This window comes from Bombus vosnesenskii, unplaced genomic scaffold, assembly GCF_011952255.1.
Source record: "Bombus vosnesenskii isolate JDL3184/JDL3185 unplaced genomic scaffold, Bvos_JDL3184-5_v1.1 scf7180000014803, whole genome shotgun sequence".
Classification (NCBI taxonomy): Eukaryota; Metazoa; Arthropoda; class Insecta; order Hymenoptera; family Apidae; genus Bombus; species Bombus vosnesenskii.
This window is the reverse complement of record NW_022883653.1, coordinates 17592-23992: the sequence shown is the minus strand read 5'-3', so window position 1 is coordinate 23992 and position 6401 is coordinate 17592. Positions and strand designations below refer to the sequence as shown.

General features: G+C 39.9%; 1 long non-coding RNA gene across 1 annotated transcript; it reads left to right on the top strand.

The window, feature by feature from the left end:
- The first annotated feature begins 5303 nt into the window (after positions 1 to 5303).
- Positions 5304 to 6146, top strand: LOC117240573. The gene is made up of 3 exons (XR_004494737.1): positions 5304 to 5382; positions 5690 to 5757; positions 6128 to 6146. It is a non-coding gene; the product is annotated as an uncharacterized LOC117240573 (long non-coding RNA).
- Positions 6147 to 6401: the final 255 nt, after the last annotated feature.

Here is a 6401-nt window from a genome sequence, read left to right as displayed (position 1 = left end):
GTTTCCTAATTTTAAGGTATTCCTAATTTTTTCTAATTTTTTCTTCTTCTCTTCTAATTTCGGGAAACGTTTAGTCAAACGTTTTTTGCACGTTTCCTGCTGGTATAGCCTCTACCTCTACGATTCCTTCTTGCTTTTGGCATTTCTTTTATGTGTATTGTCGATCGCACTTCAGAAATATTGTTGTAGATGACTTTTGTAGACAATGTTTCATCGTGAAATGTATTAGACGAGATTGCTCGTTGTTGAAATTGTCGAATATATTTAAAATAATTGAATAAATATGTATGCAAACCATAATCGCTAAGACGCCCGTACAGTGTATAAGTCGCAAAGTAAGATCGCTAATAAATATTCGATAGATAACTGGTTGATAACTCTAGATAATTATATTCTTTTCGGTTGGGTCCGTTTATTTATGCTGATCGGGAGAGAACCGGAAAATCGAAGTCTTCTACGTTTGACGGTTGCACGAAGCGGCGACATTGTTTTGCCCGGATATTATTTGTTCTTACATTACTTGGAACCTAACGGTCTTGATACTCCGAGGCAAAACAACAACATCATTTAAATTGTGTTCTGACTCATGTGCCGCTACATCACCCCCTACCAGTGATAACGTTTTTATTAAGTTAAACTTTTGAAATATTTACAGAGTTTCTATTTGTCATCGTTATTTTCTTTTTTTTTTTTTTAATTATCGATACACTCGATCCGACAATTTACGACGTCTAACCGAAACCTGCCGGGAACTGATCGATAAAGCGGACCCTACGTCCGGACCGCGCAACATACCTATTCCTGGAGTTTTCTTCCGCGATTCGATCGCTGCTTGCGCTGTTTTCGTCGTTCGCGTTCGCCTGATTTACCGGAAATAGTATGTCAAGAGATACGGCGATTTTTCCTTATACTACAAACGCCGGTTTTAGACGGTCTGTGGAAACCGTTACGTCGCGATTATTAATTTCGGCGGTGTAATTTTTTCGCCTCTTTTTATGACTTCAAACGTTCCGTCATACGGCGGCTGGAAAGGGCCCCCTATCGCGTCATGACATAAGAAAACATACGGTTTCTAATTCTAAGAAAACGAAAATTTTCTTTTCGCCATGATGCGTGACCGGATGCGGCCTGACCTTCCCCATCCCTTCTTTAAGCCGGTTCGCGTACTCCGAATTGGCCTGTTGCTCGGCTGCTATGAAAAATTTCGCCGGCAATCGTATGCCGGTGCCGTAAATCATTTCGGCTGCCGTTGTGTTTAAGTCCTCCTTTATCGCGGTTCGAATACTTAATAATATAATGGGTAAAATGTCGATCCAGTTGCTCGTGTCGAGACACTTTATCGCCGCTTTTAATTGTCTGTGTAGGCGCTCTACCATCCGAGCTATCCAAGTGGAAAGGACGGCCGAAGCAACGGTTGGCGCTTCCATATCGACGATGGGAGTGGCTTCGGGCCAACGCGAGAAACGATCGATACACTTTGGATAATATCGATAACCTTGTGAATATGGCATGACGATAATGTCTAGTGTATGTGTTGGAACCGGCCTTCTAACGTTTTGAACGTTCCGACATGCTAGGATACGTGCCTGGTGACTTTGCAGCGTTGACATGGTATACACTGTCGCGCCCAAGTTCGACAATCTTTATTAATGGACGGCCAGACGAAACGTGTTGTCACCAATTTTTGCGTAGCGCGTATTCCCGGATGGGAAAGTCTATGTAACGACTGAAATACGGCGCGACGTAACGGTTCCGGTACGTACGGTCGCGAGGTTTCGTTCGTGAGATCGCAATAAATTCCGACATCCTGATCGGGAAATCGTATTTTTGTCAATTGCAGCGCGCTAGAGCCGGACTCAGTGATTTCGCGTAGCTCGGTATCGTCTTCTTGCGCTGCGGCTAACGTTTGATGATGGACGGATTTCCCGATCGCTTCTATTCGTGGTAGAGTATCGGCTACGTTATTGTCTACCCCTTTAATGTGTCGGATATCGGTCGTAAATTGTCCTACGTAGTCTAAGTGTCCAAACTGTCTCGGCGAACACTTGTCGGGATTTTTATCAAACGCGTATACGTTTATATACGCGTATACGTACGCGTAGGGGTTTGTGATCAGTATAAATCGCGAAATCTCTCCCTTCGACAGCGTGCCTGAATCGTTTCACCGCGGTGTACATCGCGAGTAATTCTCGATCGTATGCGTTCTACTTTCGTTGCGCGGGGGATAGCGATTTCGTCATGAAACCTAGGGGCTGCCAAGTATCGTTGACGCGCTGTTGAAGTACCGCTCCTATGGCGTAATCGGAAGCGTCGACCTTCTCCTTGCTGGTAAAGGGATCGATATTCCTGGTCTGTAAGGTTGCTCTGTTGACGAGAGCAGCCACCTCCGTATTGTCACTCAGAGCGGCTCTTAACTTGACCGCCACCTCGTTCACCGCCACCGACCTGTCGAATTCAATGAATATATGGCCGGCTCTCGTTTTACGCACCCCATAGCTCCTTCCAAGGTGCTCCTAGCCGCCATTATTTTCCTATAAACTTGAAGCCATTCACAGCCTTCTTCAACTTTATCTAGAATGGCTTCCTTCCATCTCCTATTCCTTGGTCCGCCTCTCTCTTCGATAACAACCTGCCGGTTGTTACCCGGACGCACCATAGGGATAGCTAGCTCTAAGGGAGCCCTCCTCTCCCTTTTCCTTCTTTCTATCCTCATCCAACCTTCAGAATCCTCACTATAATCCTGTTCACTCCTTACCTTCCTGATTTTCCTCCCACACGCCTCGGCGTATGTGGCCTCTCCTCTTCGGGGCCTCTTAAGTTCCACTACTCTCATTGTTTCAGCCGGCGATACCACTTTCCTTTTAGGCTATCCGCCTTTAGTCATCATCGCTTCTTTCATTCTTTCTGTCCTGTCTACCCTTCTTTCGATCTCGATAGGCTCTCTTCTTCTCTTTCTCCTTCTAGCCTTCTGCTCTCCACATTGTTCCAAGGAAGACAGGATGCCTTTAATCAAATTTCCTATCTCCCTAATCCCCTCATCCTTATCTTTATCCAACTGAAATTTTTTGACTGAAACATTCAACATCTGCGCTGCACCCGCCAAGGCTTGTATGAACCCTTTCAGCTCAGCCCTGGAGATCATATCGACCCGACTTTATTCCTTCATAATAGGAACTTACACCGAGCCGACCGTACATACTCTTAAACGATGCCGTATCGACGAGGCGAACCACCACATATGTTCGACGCGACCCGCTAGCGCATGCGTCCTAACGTTACCCATCACGTAAATGGCGTCAGTTCTACACACGTGCGCGTCTTAATAGTAAATTTATTACGCGTATTACCGCTTCACAAAATAACGTCATCGCGAGTGTTATAATAACTCCGCTATAATTAAAGAAACGAATCTTACTCGCATGGCCGCTCGAACCTGCAATATCTACGGCGGATAGTGAAGCGTTCCCAGAAAGTGCACGTGCGTGTTAGTATTTGGTGAATATTAATTAATTGATTATTTCTACAAAGCTCATTATCGCTTATGCATTTACCGCAACGCGCGAATATCTTACATTACACGTTCCTCAGTGTGCTGTTTGTTCATAACGACAAGGTGAAATACGACAACAAAGTCGAACGCTACCGCTAATATCGCTATATACGCTAATATCGTCGCGTCAGTTATGGCGCGTTTCGACTCGCGGAATCTCTTTTCATATTTAGCCATCAGATATATCGCGATGAAATAAGGGAATACAGAGGTTAGGACAATTATCTAGTTTACTATTCGATGGAATTTTACTGCAAGTAATTTTTGAGTTATTTGTTTCTTGTTACTTGTTGTTGTTTATTTGTTTCGCTCTTCGTTAATATTCCACATTCTCTTTTGCCATTGCCTTTTTAACACTGACAATAAGCGTTGAGAGAGCAATCTTGATGTGAACAGGATGACCAAAACTTTTACACGAAACGCAACAAGGTTGATTTGTGTTATCCTTGCTTTCTTCGATACAGAAATCTGGATCAATACTTGCATCTGCTAAACGCTAGCAGGTCTTACATTGCATTTCGTTTGTCACATCTAATTTTTGGTGAAAAGTGAATGCAAAATACTGAAAATCAACCGAAGATCAGAAATTGAAGAAAATATCAGGCTGGCTTTTGACACTAATCTCACCAGGCCCGGTCAAATAACTGGTTTTAAAAGTTGAGAAATCAATTAATCGGAGAATATAAAAATTCACGTAAAGCTAAATGAACAAAAGATATAACGATAAATGTACAATTTTAAATTAGATATTTAAACCAGTCATTTGACTAGGGGTGGTGAGGTTAGTGTTAATTAAATAGTTTAGTAGTCGTTGAGCGACATTTTGAATATTCATTCGTATAATAATTAGCAAAATAACTTTTCTTCGTTGATTCCTCCACCATAATTAATTTCCATTATTTATATCCTTCATTGCACATTTCTTAATTCCCCGTTCATTCAGGATATTTCTAAGAATAAAAATCATTAGATCGGTCAAAACTTCAGGTACTACGTCGTGATAATAAAAATGATATAGAGAAAATATCAATGGACTTCAAACTTTCAACCGTGAAAAAATTATTCTCTTACTACATTTTGGACTTAAAAATAAATATCGTTTCACTTTTATTATTTTTATATTAGTATTAAAAGCGAATACGCACTCAAAAAGCGCTTAAGACTTCATCTGCATACTGTGTCATTGCGGAACAGTAATTTTAAGTAATTTTTCACTTTCTCCATGCTGTTGTTTCAATCTTGCTTTGTTTAACGAAATTAAGATTATAAAGTAAGGTAACTAAAGTAATAAGTTAGACAAATGAGTCTGTGATGTTGCCAGTAGGGCTACGAATTATTGTACGATATTTGTAAATATCGACGTAGAGAAAGAATTGTGCTGCGCAATCCGAAAGATACCTGCTGCGTAATTCGAAAGAAAGTGCTTCGTAGAATAGGAATGTTTTTGTTGATGTATACATTTCTTTGTCTAGATCGTTAACTGTGTAGCTGCTTGTGCCACCGGCTCTTGTGTCCCCCTTCCCCCCTCCCTCACACTTTGTAAGTTACTCGGCGAAACTAACGTACAAGGAGTCATTTAGTCGTCTTATTTCGTACCGATAACATGGATCGTGTTGCGTCAGGTTTGCAACATATTCTAACGTATTGGCGGCGTCGGTCTTTTATTACTCTAATAATTTAATCCAATTAAATAATCACACGCGAAAATAATAAAATTTTATCACATAATTTTGTACGCGACGTTAGAGTTCTTGTTCGCCGATTATAATTTTAACGCTCACGGTAATGTGATCCTATTTCATATTACAAAGCTTCTGCAGGAGCTCAAGAATGTAAGTAGTTTTAAATATTGTATTTCAGTTTGTTCTCTTATACAATAAATTTATTATACAATAAAAATGATTGATAATTTAAAAAACTGTAAATGCCCTCTTTAATTGAAATGAAGTCTTAAAATCTTAACATTAAAGTACAATAAAACTGGCTGATACGCATCAAAAATCACTGAATATGTTGTTCTCAAACTTTTATATTAGAGTTCCAATTTACATATTTATTAGAGTTTAGTCTTTATTGTTGCTAAAGTTTCACGTTTGTTATTATGTGTTACCGATTTTAATATCTTATGTTTTGTTATAGACATATCACTACTTCAACTTCGTCATCTTCTTCAGGAGTGTTCTAACAGTGGCACAAAAGCCAAGTATGTAAGTATTTTTACATACTTACTTTCAGTTATGTCTATTCTGTATATTTTTCTTTGATCACTATCAATGCAGAAATACAATTTGACTGAAAATTTAGGAGGATAGCATTTTCTGAGGTTATTTTTTCGTTAAAATAAAATAAGAGTTAAAGTCTTAATACCGAATTATAAAACAAATGACTAACATACTACAGATTATTTTAGATTTTACACATTCATATTAGAGTCTCAGTTTTTATACTTATCAAATTTTATTAGAATTTCAATCTTTATTATTGCTAAAGTTACTAAAGTTAATAAACCTTCATTTTTCACTATCTCCAACTTTTCAAATAGTCAGCGATCACTCATCCTGTTTTGTTTCGTAACAGATTTTTCGCAGTCTGCATTTCTATTATTAGCCTTTCAACGGTTCCTGTCTGATGTTAGTCTCCCGGATGAAATTCGCTGGGATAGCGCAGCATCCACGGTAACGTTCTCTGTTTGTCTGCTTCGAACGGTGAGTCGCATGCATTTCTGTTCTTCTGGTCACTCAATTATGCCGTAGGATAAAAGACCCGAATCGGCACGGGTGACTGGTTGTATTACGTAGAATTCTTTGCGAGCATAGTGAACGCGGGTATCTTTTATACCCGTGAGTAGTAA